At 53.2% G+C, this 26,333-nt stretch overlaps 1 long non-coding RNA gene across 5 annotated transcripts; it reads right to left on the bottom strand.

Annotated features, from left to right (window-relative positions):
• Window positions 1-6,822: 6,822 nt before the first annotated feature.
• LOC126085409 (uncharacterized) lies at window positions 6,823-25,243 on the bottom strand. 5 transcript variants are annotated; one of them, XR_007519266.1, is made up of 4 exons: window positions 21,557-24,287; window positions 15,473-17,287; window positions 10,413-14,619; window positions 6,823-9,565 (listed from the first exon to the last, which is right to left on the bottom strand). It is a non-coding gene; the product is annotated as an uncharacterized LOC126085409 (long non-coding RNA). The 5 variants fall into 5 exon arrangements; XR_007519265.1 differs by lacking the exon at window positions 6,823-9,565 and adding an exon at window positions 25,144-25,243 and having other exon boundaries at window positions 10,283-14,619; window positions 21,557-23,328; XR_007519264.1 differs by lacking the exon at window positions 6,823-9,565 and having other exon boundaries at window positions 10,283-14,619.
• Between the last annotated feature and the right edge of the window lie 1,090 nt (window positions 25,244-26,333).

Genomic DNA, 26,333 nt, shown 5'->3' with positions numbered 1-26,333 from the left:
TGCTGACCACTCTGAGATGTCACTGTCCTTCTGCCCCATCACAGCCCTGACCACTGTGAGATGTCACTGTCACTCTGACTCCATCACAGCCCTGACCACTCTGAGATTTCATTGTCCCTCTGACTCCATCACAGCCCTGACCACTCTGAGATGTCACTGTCCCTCTGACTCCATCACTACCCTGACAACTCTGAGATGTCCCTGTCCCTCTGACTCCATCACAGCTGTGACCACTCTGAGATGTCACTGTCACTCTGCCCTATCACAGCCTTGACCACGCTGAGATGTCACTATCACTCTGCTCGATCACAGCACTGACCACTCTGAGATGTCACTGTCACTCTGCTCCATCACAGCCCGGACCACTCTGAGATGTCACTGTCACTCTGCTCCATCACAGCCCTGACCACTCTGAGGTGTCACTGTCCCTCTGAATTCATCACAGCCCTGACCACTCTGAGATGTCACTATCCCTCTGACTCCATCACAGGTCTGACCACTCTGAGATGTCACTGTCCCTCTGACTCCATCACACTCCTGACCACTCTGAGATGTCACTGTCACTCTGCTCCATCACAGCCCGGACCACTCTGAGATGTCACTCTGACTCTGCTCCATCACACCTCTGACGACTCTGAGATGTCACTGTCCCTCTAACTCCATCACAACCCTGAACACTCTGAGATGTCACTGTCACTGTGCCCGATCACAGCCCTGACCACTCTGAGATGTCACTGACCCTCTGATTCCATTACAGCCCTGACTACCCCAAGATGTCACTGTCACTCTGCTCAATCACAGCCCTGACCACTCTCCGATATCACTGTCCTTCTGAATCCAACACAGCCCTCACCACTCTGAGATGTCCTTGTCCCACTAATTCCATCAAAGCCTGAACACTCTGAGATGTCACTGTCACTCTGCTCCATCACAGCCCTGACAACTCTGAGATGAAACTGTCCCTCTGCTCCATCACAACCCTGACCACTCTGAGATGTCCTTGCCCCTCTGACTCCATCACAGCCGTGATCACTCTGAGATGTCACTGTCACTCTGCTCCATCACAGCCCTGACCACTCTGAGATGTCCCTGTCCCTCTGACTCCATCACAGCTCTGACCACTCTGAGATGTCACTGTTACTATGCTCCATCAAAGCCCTGACCACTCTGAGATGTCACTGTCACTCTGCTCCATCACAGCCCTGACCACTCTGAGATGTCACTGTCCCTCTGACACCATCACAGCCCCGACCACTCTGAGATGTCACTGTCACTCTGCTCCATCACAGTGCTGACCACTCTGAGATGTCACTGTCCCTCTGCCCCATCACAGCCCTGACCACTCTGAGATATCACTGTCCCTCTGCCCCCTCACAGCCCTGACCACTCTGAGATGTCACTGTATCTCTGCCCCATTACAACCCTGACGACTGTGAGATTTCCCTGTCCCTCTGCCCCATCACAGCCCTGACCACTCAGATGTCACTATCCCTCTGAATCCATCACAGCCCTGAACACTCTGAGATGTCCCTCTCCCTCTGCTCCATCACAGCACTGACTAATCGGAGAAGTCACTATCCCTCTGCCCCATCACAGCCCTGAAAACTCTGAGATGTCACTATCCCTCTGACTCCATCACAGCCCTAACCACTCTGAGATGTCACTGTCCCTCTGAATCCATCACAGCCCTGACCACTCTAAGATGTCACTGTCACTCTACTCCATCACAGCCCTGAACACTCTGAGATGTCACTGTCACTCTGACTCCATCACAGCCCTGACCACTCTGTGATGTCACTGTCCCTCTGACTCCATCACAGTCCTGACCACTCTGAGATGTCACTGTCACTCTGCTCCATAAAAACCCTGACCGCTCTGAGATGTCACTGTCACTCTGCTCCATCACAGCCCTGACCACTCTGAGATGCCCCTGTCCCTCTGACTCCATCACCGCCCTGACCACTCCAGATATCACTGTCCTTCTAACTCCATCATAGGCCTGAACACTCTGAGATGTCACTGTCCCTCTGATTCCATCAATGCCTGACCACTCTGAGATGTCACTGTCACTCTGCTCCATCACAGCCCTGACCAATCTGAGATGTCACTGTTTCTCTGCTCCATCACAGCCCTGACCACTCTGAGATGTCCCTGTCCCTCTGACTCCATCACAGCCCTGACCACTCTGAGATGTCACTGTCACTCTGCTCCATCACAGCCCTGACCACTCTGAGATGTCACTGTCACTCTGCTCCATCAGAGCCCTGACCACTCTGAGATGTCACTGTCCCTCTACGCCATCACAGCCCTGACCACTCTGAGATATCACTGTCCCTCTGCCCCCTCACAGCCCTGACCACTCTGAGATGTCACTATCTCTCTGCCCCATTACAACCCTGATGACTCTGAGATGTCCCTGTCCCTCTGCCCCATCATAGCCCTGACCACTCAGATGTCACTATCCCTCTGAATCCATCACAGCCGTGAACACACTGAGATGTCCCTGTCCCTCTGCTCCATCACAGCCCGGACTAATCTGAGATGTCACTATCCCTCTGCCCCATCACAGCCCTGACCACTCTGATATGTCACTGTCCCTGTGCCCCCTCACAGCCCGGATCACTCTGAGATGTCACTGTCACTCTGAATTCATTGGAGCCCTGGCCACTCTGAGATGTCCCTGTGCCTGTGCCCCCTCACAGCCCTGACCACTCAGATGTCCCTGTCCCTCTGCCCCATCACAACCCTAACCACTCTGAGATTTCACTGTACCTGTGCCCCCTCACAGCCCTGATCACTCAGATGTCACTATCCCTCTGACTCCATCACAGCCCCGACCACTCTGAGATGTCCCTGTCCCTCTGACTCCATCACAGCCTTGACCACTCTGAGATGTCACTGTTCTCTGACTCCATCACAGCTCTGACCACTCTGAGATGTCACTGTCCCTCTGACTCCATCACAGTCCTTACCACTCTGAGATGTCACTGTCACTCTGCTCCATAACAACCCTGACCACTCTGAGATGTCACTGTGACTCTGCTCTCTCACACCTCTGACGACTCTGAGATGTCACTGTCCCTCTAACTCCATCACACCCCTGACCACTCTGAGATGTCACTGTCACTCTGCTCCATCACAGCCCTGACCACTCTCCGATATCACTGTCCTTCTGACTCCATCACAGCCCTGACCACTCTGAGATGTCACTGTCCCTCTAACTCCACCGCAGCCCTGATCACTCTGAGTTGTCACTGTCCCTTTGAATCCATCACAGCCCTGGCCACTCTGAGATGTCCCCGTCCCTGTGCCCCGTCACAGCCCTGACCACTCAGATGTCACTATCCCTCTGCCCCATCACAACACTAACCACTCTGAGATGTCACTGTCCTTCTGACTCCATCACAGCCCTGACCACTCTGAGATGTCAGTGTCCCTCTGAATCCATCACAGCCCTGAACACTCTGAGATGGCCCTGTTCCTCTGCTCCATCACAGCCCTGACCACTCTGAGATGTCCCTGTCCCTCTGCCCCATCACAGCCCTGACCACTCAGATGTCACTATCCCTCTGAATCCTTCCCAGCCGTGAACACACTGAGATGTCCCTGTCCATCTTCTCCATCACAGCCCTGACCACTCCGAGATGTCACTGTCACTCTGACTCCATCACAGCCCTGAACACTCTGAGATGTCACTGTTACTATGCCCCATCAAAGCCCTGACCACTCTGAGATGTCACTGTCACTCTGCTCCGTCACAGTGCTGACCACTCTGAGATGTCACTGTCCCTCTGCCTCATCACAGCCCTGACCACTCTGAGATATCACTGTCCCTCTGCCCCCTCACAGCCCTGACCACTCTGAGATGTCACGATATCTCTGCCCCATTACAACCCTTATGACTCTGAGATGTCCCTGTCCCTCTGCCCCATCACAGCCCTGACCACTCAGATGTCACTATCCCTCTGAATCCATCACACCCCTGAACACTCTGAGATGTCCCTCTCCCTCTGCTCCATCACAGCACTGACTAATCTGAGAAGTCACTATCCCTCTGCCCCATCACAGCCCTGACAACTCTGAGATGTCACTGTCCCTCTGACTCCATCACAGCCCTGATCACTCTGAGATGTCACTGTCCCACTGAATTCATAGCAGCCCTGGCCACTCTGAGATGTCCCTGTCCCTGTGCCCCCTCACAGCCCTGACCACTCAGATGTCACTATCCCTCTGCCCCATCAGAGCCCTGACCACTCTGAGATGTCACTGTCCCTGTGCCCCCTCACAGCCCTGATCACTCAGATGTCACTATCCCTCTGACTCCATCACAGCCCTAACCACTCTGAGATGTCACTGTCCCTCTGAATCCATCACAGCCCTGACCACTCTAAGATGTCACTGTCACTCTACTCCATCACAGCCCTGAACACTCTGAGATGTCACTGTCACTCTGACTCCATCACAGCCGTGACCACTCTGAGATGTCCCTGTCCCTCTGACTCCATCACAGCCTTGACCACTCTGAGATGTCACTGTCCCTCTGACTCCATCACAGCTCTGATCATTCTGAGATGTCACTGTCCCTCTAACTCCATCACAGTCTTGACCACTCTGAGATGTCACTGTCACTCTGCTCCATAAAAACCCTGACCACTCTGAGATGTCACTGTGACTCTGCTCTATCACACCCCTGACAACTCTGAGATGTCACTGTCCCTCTAACTCCATCACAGCCCTGACCACTCTGAGATGTCACTGTCACTCTACCCCATCACAGCCCTGACCACTCTGAGATGTCACTGTCACTCTGCTCCATCACAGCCCGGACCACTCTGAGATGTCACTGTCCCTCTGACTCCATCAGAGCCCTGAACACTCTAAGATGTCACTGTCACTCTGCTCCATCAAAGCCCTGAACACTCTGAGGTGTAACTGTCCCTCTGAATTTATCACAGCCCTGACCACTCTGAGATGTCACTATCCCTCTGACTCCATCACAGCTCTGACCACTCTGAGATGTCACTGTCCCTCTGACTCCATCACACTCCTGACCACTCTGAGATGTCACTGTCACTCTGCTCCATCACAGCCCGGACCACTCTGAGATGTCACTGTGACTCTGCTCCATCACACCTCTGACGACTCTGAGATGTCACTGTCCCTCTAACTCCATCACAACCCTGAACACTCTGAGATGTCACTGTCACTGTGCCCGATCACAGCCCTGACCACTCTGAGATGTCACTGACCCTCTGATTACATTACAGCCCTGACTACTCCAAAATGTCACTGTCACTCGGCTCCATCACAGCCCTGACCACTCTCCGATATCACTGTCCTTCTGAATCCAACACAGCCCTCACCACTCTGAGATGTCCTTGTCCCTCTAATTCCATCAAAGCCTGAACACTCTGAGATGTCACTGTCACTCTGTTCCATCACAGCCCTGACCACTCTGAGATGTCACTGTCCCTCTGCTCCATCACAGCCCTGACAACTCTGAGATGTCCTTGTCCCTCTGACTCCATCACAGCCCTGATCACTCTGAGATGTCACTGTCACTCTGCTCCATCACAGCCCTGACCACTCTGAGATGTCACTGTCCCTCTGACTCCATCACAGCCCTGAACACTCTGAGATGTCACTCTCCCTCTGATTCTACAAGGCCTGAGCACTCTGAGATGTCACTGTAACTCTGCTCCACCACAGCCCTGACCACTCTGAGATGTCACTGTCTCTCTGCTCCATCACAGCCCTGACCACTCTGAGATGTCCCTGTCCCTCTGACTCCATCACAGCCCTGACCACTCTGAGATGTCACTGTCACTCTGCTCCATCACAGCCCTGATCACTCTGAGATGTCACTGTCACTCTGCTCCATCACAGCCCTGACCACTCTGAGATGTCACTGTCCCTCTGACACCATCATAGCCCCGACCACTCTGAGATGTCACTGTCCCTCTGCCCCCTCACAGCCCTGACCACTCTGAGATGTCACTATATCTCTGCCCCATTACAAACCTGACGACTCTGAGATGTCCCCGTCCCTCTGCCCCATCACAGCCCTGACCACTCAGATGTCACTATCCCTATGAATCCATCACAGCCTTGAACACTCTTAGATGTCCCTCTCCCTCTGCTCCATCACAGCACTGACTAATCTGAGAAGTCACTATCCCTCTGCCCCATCACAGCACTGAAAACTGTGAGATGTCACTGTCCCTCTGAATTATCACAGCCCTGATCACTCTGAGATGTCACTGTCCCTCAGAATTCATCGCAGCCCTGGCCACTCTGAGATGTCCCTGTCCCTGTGCCCCCTCACAGCCCTGACCACTCAGATGTCACTATCCATCTGACTCCATCAGAGCCCTAACCACTCTGAAATGTCACTGTCCCTCTGACTCCATCACAGCCCTGACCACTCTGAGATGTCACTGTCACTCTGCCCCATCACAGCCCTGACGACTCTGAGATGTCACTATCACTCTGCTCCATCACAGCCCTGAGCACTATGAGATGTCACTATCCCTCTGCTCCATCAGAACCCTGACCACTCTGAGATGTCACTGTCCCTCTGACTCCATCACAGCCCTGACCACTCTGAGAGGTCACTGACCCTCTGATTCCATCACAGCCCTGACCACTCCGAGATGTTACTGTCACTCTGCTCCATCACAGCCCTGACCACTCTCCGATATCACTGTCCTTCTGAATCCAACACAGCCCTGACCACTCTGAGATGTCACTGTCACTCTGCTCCATCACAGTCCTGACCACTCTGAGATGTCACTATCCCTCTGACTCCATCACAGCTCTGACCACTCTGAGATGTCACTGTCCCTCTGACTCCATCACACTCCTGAGCACTCTGATATGTCACTGTGACTCTGCTCCATCACACCTCTGACGACTCTGAGATGTCACTGTCCCTCTAACTCCATCACAACCCTGAACACTCTGAGATGTCACTGTCACTGTGTCCGATCACAGCCCTGACCACTCTGAGATGCCACTGACGCTCTGATTCCATTACAGCCCTGACTACCCCAAGATGTCACTATCACTCTGCTCCATCACAGCCCTCACCACTCTGAGATGTCCTTGTCCCTCTAATGCCATCAAAGCCTGAACACTCTGAGATGTCACTGTCACTCTGCTCCATCACAGCCCTGACCACTCTGAGATGTCACTGTCACTCTGACTCCATCACAGCCCTGACCACTCTGAGATTTCATTGTCCCTCTGACTCCATCACACCCCTGACCACTCTGAGATGTCACTGTCACTCTGACTCCATCACTACCCTGACAAATCTGAGATGTCCCTGTCCCTCTGACTGCATCACAGCTCTGACCACTCTGAGATGTCACTGTCACTCTGCCCTATCACAGCCTTGACCACGCTGAGATGTCACTATCACTCTGCTCGATCACAGCCCTGACCACTCTGAGATGTCACTGTCACTCTGCTCCATCACAGCCCGGACCACTCTGAGATGTCACTGTCCCTCTGACTCCATCAGAGCCCTGAACACTCTAAGATGTGACTGTCACTCTGCTCCATCACAGCCCTGAACACTCTGAGGTGTCACTGTCCCTCTGAATTCATCACAGCCCTGACCACTCTGAGATGTCACTATCCCTCTGACTCCATCACAGCTCTGACCACTCTGAGATGTCACTGTCCCTCTAACTCCATCACAACCCTGAACACTCTGAGATGTCACTGTCACTGTGCCCGATCACAGCCCTGACCACTCTGCGATGTCACTGACCCTCTGATTACATTACAGCCCTGACTACTCCAAGATGTCACTGTCACTCGGCTCCATCACAGCCCTGACCACTCTCCGATATCACTGTCCTTCTGAATCCAACACAGCCCTCACCACTCTGAGATGTCCTTGTCCCTCTAATTCCATCAAAGCCTGAACACTCTGAGATGTCACTGTCACTCTGTTCCATCACAGCCCTGACCACTCTGAGATGTCACTGTCCCTCTGCTCCATCACAGCCCTGAAAACTCTGAGATGTCCTTGTCCCTCTGACTCCATCACAGCCCTGATCACTCTGAGATGTCACTGTCACTCTGCTCCATCACAGCCCTGACCACTCTGAGATGTCACTGTCCCTCTGACTCCATCACAGCCCTGAACACTCTGAGATGTCACTGTCCCTCTGATTCTACAAGGCCTGACCACTCTGAGATGTCACTGTAACTCTGCTCCATCACAGCCCTGACCACTCTGAGATGTCACTGTCTCTCTGTTCCATCAGAGCCCTGACCACTCTGAGATGTCCCTGTCCCTCTGACTCCATCACAGCCCTGACCACTCTGAGATGTCACTGTCACTCTGTTCCATCACAGCCCTGATCACTCTGAGATGTCACTGTCACTCTGCTCCATCACAGCCCTGACCACTCTGAGATGTCACTGTCCCTCTGACACCATCATAGCCCCGACCACTCTGAGATGTCACTGTCCCTCTGCCCCCTCACAGCCCTGACCACTCTGAGATGTCACTATATCTCTTCCCCATTACAAACCTGACGACTCTGAGATGTCCCTGTCCCTCTGCCCCATCACAGCCCTGACCACTCAGATGTCACTATCCCTATGAATCCATCACAGCCCTGAACACTCTGAGATGTCCCTCTCCCTCTGCTCCATCACAGCACTGACTAATCTGAGAAGTCACTATCCCTCTGCCCCACCGTAGCACTGAAAACTCTGAGATGTCACTGTCCCTCTTACTCCATCACAGCCCTGATCACTCAGAGATGTCACTGCCCTCTGAATTCATCGCAGCCCTGGCCACTCTGAGATGTCCCTGTCCCTGTGCCCCCTCACAGCCCTGACCACTCAGATGTCACTATCCCTCTGACTCCATGAGAGCCCTAACCACTCTGAAATGTCACTGTCCCTCTGACTCCATCACAGCCCTGACCACTCTGAGATGTCACTGTCACTCTGCCCCATCACAACCCTGACCACTCTGAGATGTCACTATCACTCTGCTCCATCACAGCCCTGAGCACTATGAGATGTCACTATCCCTCTGCTCCATCAGAACCCTGACCACTCTGAGATGTCACTGTCCCTCTGACTCCATCACAGCCCTGAACACTCTGAGAGGTCACTGACCCTCTGATTCCATCACAGCCCTGACCACTCCGAGATGTCACTGTCACTCTGCTCCATCACAGCCCTGACCACTCTCCGATATCACTGTCCTTCTGAATCCAACACAGCCCTGACCACTCTGAGATGTCCTTGTCCCTCTAACTCCATCAAGGGCTGACCACTCTGCGATGTCACTCTCAATCTGCTCCATCACAGCCCTGACAACTCTGAGATGTCACTGTCCCTCTGACTCCATCAGAGCCCTGACCACTCTAAGATGTCACTGTCACTCTGCTCCATCACAGTCCTGACCACTCTGAGATGTCACTATCCCTCTGACTCCATCACAGCTCTGACCACTCTGAGATGTCACTGTCCCTCTGACTCCATCACACTCCTGAGCACTCTGATATGTCACTGTGACTCTGCTCCATCACACCTCTGACGTACTCTGAGATGTCACTGTCCCTCTAACTCCATCACAACCCTTAACACTCTGAGATGTCACTGTCACTGTGTCCGATCACAGCCCTGACCACTCTGAGATGCCACTGACCCTCTGATTCCATTACAGCCCTGACTACCCCAAGATGTCACTATCACTCTGCTCCATCACAGCCCTGACCACTCTCCGATATCACTGTCCTTCTGAATCCAACACAGCCCTCACCACTCTGAGATGTCCTTGTCCCTCTAATGCCATCAAAGCCTGAACACTCTGAGATGTCACTGTCACTCTGCTCCATCACAGCCCTGACCACTCTAAGATGTCACTGTCACTCTGACTCCATCACAGCCCTGACCACTCTGAGATTTCATTGTCCCTCTGACTCCATCACACCCCTGACCACTCTGAGATGTCACTGTCCCTCTGACTCCATCACTACCCTGACAACTCTGAGATGTCCCTGTCCCTCTGACTGCATCACAGCTCTGACCACTCTGAGAAGTCACTGTCACTCTGCCCTATCACAGCCTTGACCACGCTGAGATGTCACTATCACTCGGCTCGATCACAGCCCTGACCACTCTGAGATGTCACTGTCACTCTGCTCCATCACAGCCCTGAACACTCTGAGGTGTCACTGTCCCTCTGAATTCATCACAGCCCTGACCACTCTGAGATGTCACTATCCCGCTGACTCCATCACAGCTCTGACCACTCTGAGATGTCACTGTCCCTCTGACTCCATCACACTCCTGACCACTCTGAGATGTCACTGTCACTCTGCTCCATCACAGCCCGGACCACTCTGAGATGACACTGTGACTCTGCTCCATCACACCTCTGACGACTCTGAGATGTCACTGTCCCTCTAACTCCATCACAACCCTGAACACTCTGAGATGTCACTGTCACTGTGCCCGATCACAGCCCTGACCACTCTGCGATGTCACTGACCCTCTGATTACATTACAGCCCTGACTACTCCAAGATGTCACTGTCACTCGGCTCCATCACAGCCCTGACCACTCTCCGATATCACTGTCCTTCTGAATCCAACACAGCCCTCACCACTCTGAGATGTCCTTGTCCCTCTAATTCCATCAAAGCCTGAACACTCTGAGATGTCACTGTCACTCTGTTCCATCACAGCCCTGACCACTCTGAGATGTCACTGTCCCTCTGCTCCATCACAGCCCTGACAACTCTGAGATGTCCTTGTCCCTCTGACTCCATCACAGCCCTGATCACTCTGAGATGTCACTGTCACTCTGCTCCATCACAGCCCTGACCACTCTGAGATGTCACTGTCCCTCTGACTCCATCACAGCCCTGAACACTCTGAGATGTCACTGTCCCTCTGATTCTACAAGGCCTGACCACTCTGAGATGTCACTGTAACTCTGCTCCATCACAGCCCTGACCACTCTGAGATGTCACTGTCTCTCTGCTCCATCACAGCCCTGACCACTCTGAGATGTCACTGTCACTCTGTTCCATCACAGCCCTGATCACTCTGAGATGTCACTGTCACTCTGCTCCATCACAGCCCTGACCACTCTGAGATGTCACTGTCCCTCTGACGCCATCACAGCCCAGACCACTCAGAGATGTCACTGTCCCTCTGCCCCCTCACAGCCCTGACCACTCAGATGTCACTATCCCTATGAATCCATCACAGCCCTGAACACTCTGAGATGTCCCTCTCCCTCTGCTCCATCACAGCACTGACTAATCTGAGAAGTCACTATCCCTCTGCCCCACCGCAGCACTGAAAACTCTGAGATGTCACTGTCCCTCTGACTCCATCACAGCCCTGATCACTCTGAGATGTCACTGGCCCTCTGAAATCATCGCAGCCCTGGCCACTCTGAGATGTCCCTGTCCCTGTGCCCCCTCACAGCCCTGACCACTCAGATGTCACTATCCCTCTGATTCCATCAGAGCCCTAACCACTCTGAAATGTCACTGTCCCTCTGACTCCATCACAGCCCTGACCACTCTGAGATGTCACTGTCACTCTGCCCCATTACAACCCTGACCACTCTGAGATGTCACTATCACTCTGCTCCATCACAGCCCTGAGCACTATGAGATGTCACTATCCCTCTGCTCCATCAGAACCCTGACCACTCTGAGATGTCACTGTCCCTCTGACTCCATCACAGCCCTGAACACTCTGAGAGGTCACTGACCCTCTGATTCCATCACACCCCTGACCACTCCGAGATGTCACTGTCACTCTGCTCCATCACAGCCCTGACCACTCTCCGATATCACTGTCCTTCTGAATCCAACACAGCCCTGACCACTCTGAGATGTCTTTGTCCCTCTAACTCCATCAAGGCCTGACCACTCTGCGATGTCAGTGTCAATCTGCTCCATCACAGCCCTGACAACTCTGAGATGTCACTATCACTCTGCTCCATCACAGCCCTGACCACTCTGAGATGTCACTGTCCCTCTGACTCCATCAGAGCCCTGACCACTCTAAGATGTCACTGTCACTCTGCTCCATCACAGCCCTGACCACTCTGAGATGTCACTGTCCTTCTGACTCCATCACACTCCTGACCACTCTGAGATGTCACTGTCACTCTGCTCCATCACAGCCCGGACCACTCTGAGATGTCACTGTGACTCTGCTCCATCACACCTCTGACGACTCTGAGATGTCACTGACCCTCTGATTCCATTACAGCCCTGACTACTCCAAGATGTCACTGTAACTCTGCTCCATCACAGCCCTGATCACTCTGTGATATCACTATCCTTCTGAATCCAACACAGCCCTCACCACTCTGAGATGTCCTTGTCCCTCTAATTCCATCAAAGCCTGAACACTCTGAGATTTCACTGTCACTCTGCTCCATCACAACACTGACGACTCTGAGATATCACTGTCTCTCTGACTCCATCACAGCCCTGACCACTCTGAGATGTCCTTGTCCCTCTGACTCCATCACAGCCCTGATCACTCTGAGATGTCATTGTCCCTCTGACTCCATCACAGCCCTGAACACTCTGAGATGTCACTGTCCCTCTGATTCTACAAGGCCTGACCACTCGGAGATGTCACTGTCACTCTGCTCCATCACAGCCCTGACCACTCTGAGATGTCACTGTCTCTCTGCTCCATCACAGCCAAGACCACTCTGAGATGTCCCTGTCCCTCTGACTCCATCACAGCCCTGATCACTCTGAGATGTCACTGTCACTCTGCTCCATCACAGCCCTGACCACTCTGAGATGTCACTGTCCCTCTGACTCCATCACAGCCCTGAACACTCTGAGATGTCACTGTCCCTCTGATTCTACAAGGACTGACCACTCTGAGAGGTCACTGTCACTCTGGTCCATCACAGCCCTGACCACTCTGAGATGTCCCTGTCCATCTGACTCCATCACAGCCCTGGCCACTCTGAGATGTCACTGTCACTCTGCTCCATCACAGCCCTGATCACTCTGAGATGTCCCTGTCACTCTGCTCCATCACAGCCCTGACCACTCTGAGATGTCACTGTCCCTCTCACACCATCACAGCCCCGACCCCTGTGAGATGTCACTGTCCCTGTGCCCCCTCACAGCCCTGACCACTCTGAGATGTCACTGTCACTCTGCTCCATCACAGCCCTGACCACTCTGAGATGTCACTGTCACTCTGCTCCATCACAGCCCTGACCACTCTGAGATGTCACTGTCACTCTACTCCATCACAGTCCTGAACACTCTGAGATGTCACTGTCACTCTGACTCCATCAGAGCCCTGACCACTCTGAGATGTCCCTGTCCCTCTGACTCCATCACAGCCCTGACCACTCTGAGATGTCACTGTCACTCTGTTCCATCACAGCCCTGATCACTCTGAGATGTCACTGTCACTCTGCTCCATCACAGCCCTGACCACTCTGAGATGTCACTGTCCCTCTGACACCATCATAGCCCCGACCACTCTGAGATGTCACTGTCCCTCTGCCCCCTCACAGCCCTGACCACTCTGAGATGTCACTATATCTCTTCCCCATTACAAACCTGACGACTCTGAGATGTCCCTGTCCCTCTGCCCCATCACAGCCCTGACCACTCAGATGTCACTATCCCTATGAATCCATCACAGCCCTGAACACTCTGAGATGTCCCTCTCCCTCTGCTCCATCACAGCACTGACTAATCTGAGAAGTCACTATCCCTCTGCCCCACCGTAGCACTGAAAACTCTGAGATGTCACTGTCCCTCTTACTCCATCACAGCCCTGATCACTCAGAGATGTCACTGCCCTCTGAATTCATCGCAGCCCTGGCCACTCTGAGATGTCCCTGTCCCTGTGCCCCCTCACAGCCCTGACCACTCAGATGTCACTATCCCTCTGACTCCATGAGAGCCCTAACCACTCTGAAATGTCACTGTCCCTCTGACTCCATCACAGCCCTGACCACTCTGAGATGTCACTGTCACTCTGCCCCATCACAACCCTGACCACTCTGAGATGTCACTATCACTCTGCTCCATCACAGCCCTGAGCACTATGAGATGTCACTATCCCTCTGCTCCATCAGAACCCTGACCACTCTGAGATGTCACTGTCCCTCTGACTCCATCACAGCCCTGAACACTCTGAGAGGTCACTGACCCTCTGATTCCATCACAGCCCTGACCACTCCGAGATGTCACTGTCACTCTGCTCCATCACAGCCCTGACCACTCTCCGATATCACTGTCCTTCTGAATCCAACACAGCCCTGACCACTCTGAGATGTCCTTGTCCCTCTAACTCCATCAAGGGCTGACCACTCTGCGATGTCACTCTCAATCTGCTCCATCACAGCCCTGACAACTCTGAGATGTCACTGTCCCTCTGACTCCATCAGAGCCCTGACCACTCTAAGATGTCACTGTCACTCTGCTCCATCACAGTCCTGACCACTCTGAGATGTCACTATCCCTCTGACTCCATCACAGCTCTGACCACTCTGAGATGTCACTGTCCCTCTGACTCCATCACACTCCTGAGCACTCTGATATGTCACTGTGACTCTGCTCCATCACACCTCTGACGTACTCTGAGATGTCACTGTCCCTCTAACTCCATCACAACCCTTAACACTCTGAGATGTCACTGTCACTGTGTCCGATCACAGCCCTGACCACTCTGAGATGCCACTGACCCTCTGATTCCATTACAGCCCTGACTACCCCAAGATGTCACTATCACTCTGCTCCATCACAGCCCTGACCACTCTCCGATATCACTGTCCTTCTGAATCCAACACAGCCCTCACCACTCTGAGATGTCCTTGTCCCTCTAATGCCATCAAAGCCTGAACACTCTGAGATGTCACTGTCACTGTCACTCTGCTCCATCACAGCCCTGACCACTCTAAGATGTCACTGTCACTCTGACTCCATCACAGCCCTGACCACTCTGAGATTTCATTGTCCCTCTGACTCCATCACACCCCTGACCACTCTGAGATGTCACTGTCCCTCTGACTCCATCACTACCCTGACAACTCTGAGATGTCCCTGTCCCTCTGACTGCATCACAGCTCTGACCACTCTGAGAAGTCACTGTCACTCTGCCCTATCACAGCCTTGACCACGCTGAGATGTCACTATCACTCGGCTCGATCACAGCCCTGACCACTCTGAGATGTCACTGTCACTCTGCTCCATCACAGCCCTGAACACTCTGAGGTGTCACTGTCCCTCTGAATTCATCACAGCCCTGACCACTCTGAGATGTCACTATCCCGCTGACTCCATCACAGCTCTGACCACTCTGAGATGTCACTGTCCCTCTGACTCCATCACACTCCTGACCACTCTGAGATGTCACTGTCACTCTGCTCCATCACAGCCCGGACCACTCTGAGATGACACTGTGACTCTGCTCCATCACACCTCTGACGACTCTGAGATGTCACTGTCCCTCTAACTCCATCACAACCCTGAACACTCTGAGATGTCACTGTCACTGTGCCCGATCACAGCCCTGACCACTCTGCGATGTCACTGACCCTCTGATTACATTACAGCCCTGACTACTCCAAGATGTCACTGTCACTCGGCTCCATCACAGCCCTGACCACTCTCCGATATCACTGTCCTTCTGAATCCAACACAGCCCTCACCACTCTGAGATGTCCTTGTCCCTCTAATTCCATCAAAGCCTGAACACTCTGAGATGTCACTGTCACTCTGTTCCATCACAGCCCTGACCACTCTGAGATGTCACTGTCCCTCTGCTCCATCACAGCCCTGACAACTCTGAGATGTCCTTGTCCCTCTGACTCCATCACAGCCCTGATCACTCTGAGATGTCACTGTCACTCTGCTCCATCACAGCCCTGACCACTCTGAGATGTCACTGTCCCTCTGACTCCATCACAGCCCTGAACACTCTGAGATGTCACTGTCCCTCTGATTCTACAAGGCCTGACCACTCTGAGATGTCACTGTAACTCTGCTCCATCACAGCCCTGACCACTCTGAGATGTCACTGTCTCTCTGCTCCATCACAGCCCTGACCACTCTGAGATGTCACTGTCACTCTGTTCCATCACAGCCCTGATCACTCTGAGATGTCACTGTCACTCTGCTCCATCACAGCCCTGACCACTCTGAGATGTCACTGTCCCTCTGACGCCATCACAGCCCAGACCACTCAGAGATGTCACTGTCCCTCTGCCCCCTCACAGCCCTGACCACTCAGATGTCACTATCCCTATGAATCCATCACAGCCCTGAACACTCTGAGATGTCCCTCTCCCTCTGCTCCATCACAGCACTGACTAATCTGAGAAGTCACTATCCCTCTGCCCCACCGCAGCACTGAAAACTCTGAGATGTCACTGTCCCTCTGACTCCATCACAGCCCTGATCACTCTGAGATGTCACTGGCCCTCTGAAATCATCGCAGCCCTGGCCACTCTGAGATGTCCCTGTCCCTGTGCCCCCTCACAGCCCTGACCACTCAGATGTCACTATCCCTCTGATTCCATCAGAGCCCTAACCACTCTGAAATGTCACTGTCCCTCTGACTCCATCACAGCCCTGACCACTCTGAGATGTCACTGTCACTCTGCCCCATTACAACCCTGACCACTCTGAGATGTCACTATCACTCTGCTCCATCACAGCCCTGAGCACTATGAGATGTCACTATCCCTCTGCTCCATCAGAACCCTGACCACTCTGAGATGTCACTGTCCCTCTGACTCCATCACAGCCCTGAACACTCTGAGAGGTCACTGACCCTCTGATTCCATCACACCCCTGACCACTCCGAGATGTCACTGTCACTCTGCTCCATCACAGCCCTGACCACTCTCCGATATCACTGTCCTTCTGAATCCAACACAGCCCTGACCACTCTGAGATGTCTTTGTCCCTCTAACTCCATCAAGGCCTGACCACTCTGCGATGTCAGTGTCAATCTGCTCCATCACAGCCCTGACAACTCTGAGATGTCACTATCACTCTGCTCCATCACAGCCCTGACCACTCTGAGATGTCACTGTCCCTCTGACTCCATCAGAGCCCTGACCACTCTAAGATGTCACTGTCACTCTGCTCCATCACAGCCCTGACCACTCTGAGATGTCACTGTCCTTCTGACTCCATCACACTCCTGACCACTCTGAGATGTCACTGTCACTCTGCTCCATCACAGCCCGGACCACTCTGAGATGTCACTGTGACTCTGCTCCATCACACCTCTGACGACTCTGAGATGTCACTGACCCTCTGATTCCATTACAGCCCTGACTACTCCAAGATGTCACTGTAACTCTGCTCCATCACAGCCCTGATCACTCTGTGATATCACTATCCTTCTGAATCCAACACAGCCCTCACCACTCTGAGATGTCCTTGTCCCTCTAATTCCATCAAAGCCTGAACACTCTGAGATTTCACTGTCACTCTGCTCCATCACAACACTGACGACTCTGAGATATCACTGTCTCTCTGACTCCATCACAGCCCTGACCACTCTGAGATGTCCTTGTCCCTCTGACTCCATCACAGCCCTGATCACTCTGAGATGTCATTGTCCCTCTGACTCCATCACAGCCCTGAACACTCTGAGATGTCACTGTCCCTCTGATTCTACAAGGCCTGACCACTCGGAGATGTCACTGTCACTCTGCTCCATCACAGCCCTGACCACTCTGAGATGTCACTGTCTCTCTGCTCCATCACAGCCAAGACCACTCTGAGATGTCCCTGTCCCTCTGACTCCATCACAGCCCTGATCACTCTGAGATGTCACTGTCACTCTGCTCCAACACAGCCCTGACCACTCTGAGATGTCACTGTCCCTCTGACTCCATCACAGCCCTGAACACTCTGAGATGTCACTGTCCCTCTGATTCTACAAGGACTGACCACTCTGAGAGGTCACTGTCACTCTGGTCCATCACAGCCCTGACCACTCTGAGATGTCCCTGTCCATCTGACTCCATCACAGCCCTGGCCACTCTGAGATGTCACTGTCACTCTGCTCCATCACAGCCCTGATCACTCTGAGATGTCCCTGTCACTCTGCTCCATCACAGCCCTGACCACTCTGAGATGTCACTGTCCCTCTCACACCATCACAGCCCCGACCCCTGTGAGATGTCACTGTCCCTGTGCCCCCTCACAGCCCTGACCACTCTGAGATGTCACTGTCACTCTGCTCCATCACAGCCCTGACCACTCTGAGATGTCACTGTCACTCTGCTCCATCACAGCCCTGACCACTCTGAGATGTCACTGTCACTCTACTCCATCACAGTCCTGAACACTCTGAGATGTCACTGTCACTCTGACTCCATCAGAGCCCTGACCACTCTGAGATGTCCCTGTCCCTCTGACTCCATCACAACCCTGACCACTCTGAGATATCCCTGTCCCTGTGACTCCGTCACAGCCCTGACCACTCTGAGATGTCACTGTCCCTCAGACTCCATCACAGCTCTGACCACTCTGAGATGTCACTGTCCTTCTGAATCCATCACATTCCTGCCCACTCTGAGATGTCACTGTCACTCTGCTCCATAACAACCTTGAACATTCTGAGATGACACTGTGACTCTGCTCTATCACACCCCTGACGACTCTGAGATGTCACTGTCCCTCTAACTCCATCACAGCCCTGACCACTCTGAGATGTCACTGTCACTCTGCCCCATCACAGCCCTGACCACTCTGAGATGTCACTATCACTCTGCTCCATCACAGCCCTGACCACTCTGAGATGTCACTGTCCCTCTGCTCCATCACAGCCCTGACCACTCTGAGATGTCACTGTCCCTCTGACTCCATCACAACCCTGACCTCTATGAGATGTCACTGTCCCTCTGACTCCATCACAGCCCTGACCACTCTGAGATGTCACTGTCCCTCTGCTCCATCACAGTCCTGACCACTCTGAGATGTCACTGTACCTGTGCTCAATCACAGCCCTGCCCACTCTGAGATGTCACTGTCACTCTGCTCCATCACAGCCCTGACCACTCTCAGATGTCACTGTCCCTCTGACTCCATCACAGCCCTGAACACTCTGAGATGTCACTGTCCCTCTGATTACATCACAGCCCTGACCCACTCTGAGATGTCACTGTCACTCTGCTCCATCACAGTCCTGACCACTCTGAGATGTCACTGTCCCTCTGACTCCATCACAGCCGTGACCACTCTGAGATGTCACTATCACTCTGCTGCATTACACCCATGACCACTCTGAGATTTCACTGTCACTCTGCTCCATCACAGGCCGGACAGCTCTGAGATGTCACTGTCACTCTCACACCATCACAGCCCTGACCACTCTGAGAGGTCACTGACCCTCTGATTCCATCACAGCCCTGACCACTCCGAGATGTCACTGTCACTCTGCTCCATCACAGCCCTGACCACTCTCCGATATCACTGTCCTTCTGAATCCAACACAGCCCTGACCACTCTGAGATGTCCTTGTCCCTCTAACTCCATCAAGGGCTGACCACTCTGCGATGTCACTGTCAATCTGCTCCATCACAGCCCTGACCACTCTGAGATGTCACTGTCACTCTGCTCCATCACAGCCCTGACCACTCTGAGATGTCACTATCCCTCTGACTCCATCACAGCTCTGACCACTCTGAGATGTCACTGTCCCTCTGACTCCATCACACTCCTGACCACTCTGAGATGTCACTGTGACTCTGCTCCATCACACCTCTGACGACTCTGAGATGTCACTGTCCCTCTAACTCCATCACAACCCTGAACACTCTGAGATGTCACTGTCACTGTGCCCGATCACAGCCCTGACCACTCTGAGATGCCACTGACCCTCTGATTCCATTACAGCCCTGACTACCCCAAGATTTCACTGTCACTCTGCTCCATTACAGCCCTGACCACTCTCCGATATCACTGTCCTTCTGAATCCAACACAGCACTCACCACTCTGAGATGTCCTTGTCCCTCTAATTCCATGAAAGCCTGAACACTCTGAGATGTCACTGTCCCTCTGCTCCATCACAGCCCTGACCACTCTGAGATGTCACTGTCACTCTGACTCCATCACAGCCCTGACCACTCTGAGATGTCACTGTCCCTCTGACTCCATCACTACCCTGACAACTCTGAGATGTCCCTGTCCCTCTGACTGCATCACAGCTCTGACCACTCTGAGATGCCACTGTCACTCTGCGCTATCACAGCCTTGACCACGCTGAGATGTCACTATCACTCTGCTCGATCACAGCCCTGACCACTCTGAGATGTCACTGTCCCTCTGACTCCATCACTACGCTGACAACTCTGAGATGTCCCTGTCCCTCTGACTGCATCACAGCTCTGACCACTCTGAGATGTCACTGTCACTCTGCCCTATCACAGCCTTGACCACGCTGAGATGTCACTATCACTCTGCTCGATCACAGCCCTGACCACTCTGAGATGCCACTATCCCTCTGAGTCCATCACAGTTCTGACCACTCTGAGATGTCACTGTCCCTCTGACTCCATCACACTCCTGAGCACTCTGAGATGTCACTGTGACTCTGCTCCATCACACCTCTGACGACTCTGAGATGTCACTGTCCCTCTAACTCCATCACAACCCTGAACACTCTGAGATGTCACTGTCACTGTGTCCGATCACAGCCCTGACCACTCTGAGATGCCACTGACCCTCTGATTCCATTACAGCCCTGACTACCCCAAGATGTCACTATCACTCTGCTCCATCACAGCCCTGACCACTCTCCGATATCACTGTCCTTCTGAATCCAACACAGCCCTCACCACTCTGAGATGTCCTTGTCCCTCTAATTCCATCAAAGCCTGAACACTCTGAGATGTCACTGTCACTCTGCTCCATCACAGCCCTGACCACTCTGAGATGTCACTGTCACTCTGACTCCATCACAGCCCTGACCACTCTGAGATTTCATTGTCCCTCTGACTCCATCACAGCCCTGACCACTCTGAGATGTCACTGTCCCTCTGACTCCATCACTACCCTGACAACTCTGAGATGTCCCTGTCCCTCTGACTGCATCACAGCTCTGACCACTCTGAGATGTCACTGTCACTCTGCCCTATCACAGCCTTGACCACGCTGAGATGTCACTATCACTCTGCTCGATCACAGCCCTGAACACTCTGAGATGTCACTGTCACTCTGCTCCATCACAGCCCGGACCACTCTGAGATGTCACTGTCCCTCTGACTCCATCAGAGCCCTGAACACTCTAAGATGTCACTGTCACTCTGCTCCATCACAGCCCTGAACACTCTGAGGTGTCACTGTCCCTCTGAATTCATCAGAGCCCTGACCACTCTGAGATGTCACTATCCCTCTGACTCCATCACAGCTCTGACCACTCTGAGATGTCACTGTCCCTCTGACTCCATCACACTCCTGACCACTCTGAGATGTCACTGTCACTCTGCTCCATCACAGCCCGGAGCACTCTGAGATGACACTCTGACTCTGCTCCGTCACACCTCTGACGACTCTGAGATGTCACTGTCCCTCTAACTCCATCACAACCCTGAACACTCTGAGATGTCACTGTCACTGTGCCCGATCACAGCCCTGACCACTCTGAGATGTCACTGACCCTCTGATTACATTACAGCCCTGACTACTCCAAGATGTCACTGTCACTCGGCTCCATCACAGCCCTGACCACTCTCCGATATCACTGTCCTTCTGAATCCAACACAGCCCTCACCACTCTGAGATGTCCTTGTCCCTCTAATTCCATCAAAGCCTGAACACTCTGAGATGTCACTGTCCCTCTGCTCCATCACAGCCCTGACAACTCTGAGATGTCCTTGTCCCTCTGACTCCATCACAGCCCTGATCACTCTGAGATGTCACTGTCACTCTGCTCCATCACAGCCCTGACCACTCTGAGATGTCACTGTCCCTCTGACTCCATCACAGCCCTGAACACTCTGAGATGTCACTGTCCCTCTGATTCTACAGGCCTGACCACTCTGAGATGTCACTGTAACTCTGCTCCATCACAGCCCTGACCACTCTGAGATGTCACTGTCTCTCTGCTCCATCACAGCCCTGACCACTCTGAGATGTCCCTGTCCCTCTGACTCCATCACAGCCCTGACCACTCTGAGATGTCACTGTCACTCTGCTCCATCACAGCCCTGATCACTCTGAGATGTCACTGTCACTCTGCTCCATCACAGCCCTGACCACTCTGAGATGTCACTGTCCCTCTGACACCATCATAGCCCCGACCACTCTGAGATGTCACTGTCCCTCTGCCCCCTCACAGCCCTGACCACTCTGAGATGTCACTATATCTCTTCCCCATTACAAACCTGACGACTCTGAGATGTCCCTGTCCCTCTGCCCCATCACAGCCCTGACCACTCAGATGTCACTATCCCTATGAATCCATCACAGCCCTGAACACTCTGAGATGTCCCTCTCCCTCTGCTGCATCACAGCACTGACTAATCTGAGAAGTCACTATCCCTCTGCCCCACCGCAGCACTGAAAACTCTGAGATGTCACTTTCCCTCTGACTCCATCACAGACCTGATAACTCTGAGATGTCACTGGCCCTCTGAATTCATCGCAGCCCTGGCCACTCTGAGATGTCCCTGTCCCTGTGCCCCCTCACAGCCCTGACCACTCAGATGTCACTATCCCTCTGACTCCATCAGAGCCCTAACCACTCTGAGATTTCATTGTCCCTCTGACTCCATCACAGCCCTGACCACTCTGAGATGTCACTGTCCCTCTGACTCCATCACTACCCTGACAACTCTGAGATGTCCCTGTCCCTCTGACTGCATCACAGCTCTGACCACTCTGAGATGTCACTGTCACTCTGCCCTATCACAGCCTTGAGCACGCTGAGATGTCACTATCACTCTGCTCGATCACAGCCCTGACCACTCTGAGATGTCACTGTCACTCTGCTCCATCACAGCCCGGACCACTCTGAGATGTCACTGGCCCTCTGACTCCATCAGAGCCCTGAACACTCTAAGATGTCACTGTCACTCTGCTCCATCACAGCCCTGAACACTCTGAGGTGTCACTGTCCCTCTGAATTCATCAGAGCCCTGACCACTCTGAGATGTCACTATCCCTCTGACTCCATCACAGCTCTGACCACTCTGAGATGTCACTGTCCCTCTGACTCCATCACACTCCTGACCACTCTGAGATGTCACTGTCACTCTGCTCCATCACAGCCCGGACCACTCTGAGATGACACTGTGACTCTGCTCCATCACACCTCTGACGACTCTGAGATGTCACTGTCCCTCTTACTCCATCACAACCCTGAACACTCTGAGATGTCACTGTCACTGTGCCCGATCACAGCCCTGACCACTCTGAGATGTCACTGACCCTCTGATTCCATTACAGCCCTGACTACTCCAAGATGTCACTGTCACTCGGCTCCATCACAGCCCTGACCACTCTCCGATATCACTGTCCTTCTGAATCCAACACAGCCCTCACCACTCTGAGATGTCCTTGTCCCTCTAATTCCATCAAAGCCTGAACACTCTGAGATGTCACTGTCACTCTGTTCCATCACAGCCCTGACCACTCTGAGATGTCACTGTCCCTCTGCTCCATCACAGCCCTGACCACTCTGAGATGTCCTTGTCCCTCTGACTCCATCACAGCCCTGATCACTCTGAGATGTCACTGTCACTCTGCTCCATCACAGCCCTGACCACTCTGAGATGTCACTGTCCCTCTGACTCCATCACAGCCCTGAACACTCTGAGATGTCACTGTCCCTCTGATTCTACAAGGACTGACCACTCTGAGAGGTCACTGTCACTCTGCTCCATCACAGCCCTGACTACTCTGAGATGTCACTGTCTCTCTGCTCCATCACAGCCCTGACCACTCTGAGATGTCCCTGTCCCTCTGACTCCATCACAGCCCTGACCACTCTGAGATGTCACTGTCACTCTGCTCCATCACAGCCCTGATCACTCTGAGATGTCACTGTCACTCTGCTCCATCACAGCCCTGACCACTCTGAGATGTCACTGTCCCTCTGACACCATCATAGCCCCGACCACTCTGAGATGTCACTGTCCCTCTGCCCCCTCACAGCCCTGACCACTCTGAGATGTCACTATATCTCTTCCCCATTACAAACCTGACGACTCTGAGATGTCCCTGTCCCTCTGCCCCATCACAGCCCTGACCACTCAGATGTCACTATGCCTATGAATCCATCACAGCCCTGAACACTCTGAGATGTCCCTCTCCCTCTGCTCCATCACGGCACTGACTAATCTGAGAAGTCACTATCCCTCTGCCCCACCGCAGCACTGAAAACTCTGAGATGTCACTTTCCCTCTGACTCCATCACAGCCCTGATCACTCTGAGATGTCACTGGCCCTCTGAATTCATCGCAGCCCTGGCCACTCTGAGATGTCCCTGTCCCGGTGCCCCCTCACAGCCCTGACCACTCAGATGTCACTATCCCTCTGACTCCATCAGAGCCCTAACCACTGTGAAATGTCACTGTCCCTCCGACTCCATCACAGCCCTGACCACTCTGAGATGTCACTGTCACTCTGCCCCATCACAACCCTGACCACTCTGAGATGTCACTGTCACTCTGCTCCATCACAGCCCTGACCACTCTCCGATATCACTGTCCTTCTGAATCCAACACAGCCCTGACCACTCTGAGATGTCTTTGTCCCTCTAACTCCATCAAGGCCTGACCACTCTGCGATGTCAGTGTCAATCTGCTCCATCACAGCCCTGACCACTCTGAGATGTCACTATCACTCTGCTCCATCACAGCCCTGACCACTCTGAGATGTCACTGTCCCTCTGACTCCATCAGAGCCCTGACCACTCTAAGATGTCACTGTCACTCTGCTCCATCACAGCCCTGACCACTCTGAGATGTCACTATCCCTCTGACTCCATCACAGCTCTGACCACTCTGAGATGTCACTGTCCCTCTGACTCCATCACACTCCTGACCACTCTGAGATGTCACTGTCACTCTGCTCCATCACAGCCCGGACCACTCTGAGATGTCACTGTGACTCTGCTCCATCACACCTCTGACGACTCTGAGATGTCACTGTCCCTCTAACTCCATCACAACCCTGAACACTCTGAGATGTCACTGTCACTGTGCCCGATCACAGCCCTGACCACTCTGAGAGGTCACTGACCCTCTGATTCCATTACAGCCCTGACTACTCCAAGATGTCACTGTCACTCTGCTCCATCACAGCCCTGACCACTCTCTGATATCACTGTCCTTCGGAATCCAACACAGCCCTCACCACTCTGAGATGTCCTCGTCCCTCTAATTCCATCAAAGCCTGAACACTCTGAGATGTCACTGTCACTCTGCTCCATCACAACCCTGACCACTCTGAGATATCACTGTCTCTCTGACTCCATCACAGCCCTGACCACTCTGAGATGTCCTTGTCCCTCTGACTCCATCACAGCCCTGATCACTCTGAGATGTCACTGTCCCTCTGACTCCATCACAGCCCTGACCACTCCGAGATGTCACTGTCACTCTGCTCCATCACAGCCATGACCACTATCTGATATCACTGTCCGTCTGACTCCAACACAGCCCTGACCACTCTCAGATGTCCTTGTCCCTCTAATTCCATCAAGGCCTCACCACTCTGCGATGTCACTGTCACTCTGCTCCATCACAGCCCTGACCACTCTGAGATGTCCCTGTCCCTCTGACTCCATCACAGTCCTGATCACTCTGAGATGTCACTGTCACTCTGCTCCATCACAGCCGTGACCATTCTGAGATGTCACTGTCGCTGTGACACCATCACAGCCCTGACCACTCTGAGATGTCACTGTCCCTCCGACTCCATCACAGCCCGGACCACTCTGAGATGTCACTGTCACTCTGCTCCATCACAGCCCTGATCACTCTTTAGATGTAACTGTCACTGTGCTCCATCACAGCCCTGACCACTCTGAGATGTCACTGTTCCTCTGACACCATCACAGCCTTCACCACTCTGAGATGTCACTGTCACTCTGCCCCATCACAGCCCTGACCACTCTCTGATATCACTGTCCTTCTTACTCCATCACAGCCCTGACCAATCTGATATGTCACTGTCCCTCTCACTCCATCACAGCCCTGACCACTCTGAGATGTCACTGTCCCTCTGATTCCATCAAGGCCTGACCACTCTGAGATGTCACTGTCACTCTGCTCCATCATAGCCGTGACCACTCTGAGATGTCCCTGTCCCTCT

Source organism: Elephas maximus, chromosome 11 (genome assembly GCF_024166365.1).
Source record: "Elephas maximus indicus isolate mEleMax1 chromosome 11, mEleMax1 primary haplotype, whole genome shotgun sequence".
NCBI lineage: Eukaryota > Metazoa > Chordata > Mammalia > Proboscidea > Elephantidae > Elephas > Elephas maximus.
Note: the sequence above shows the minus strand (reverse complement) of the source record. Positions and strands in the feature narration are given on the sequence as shown.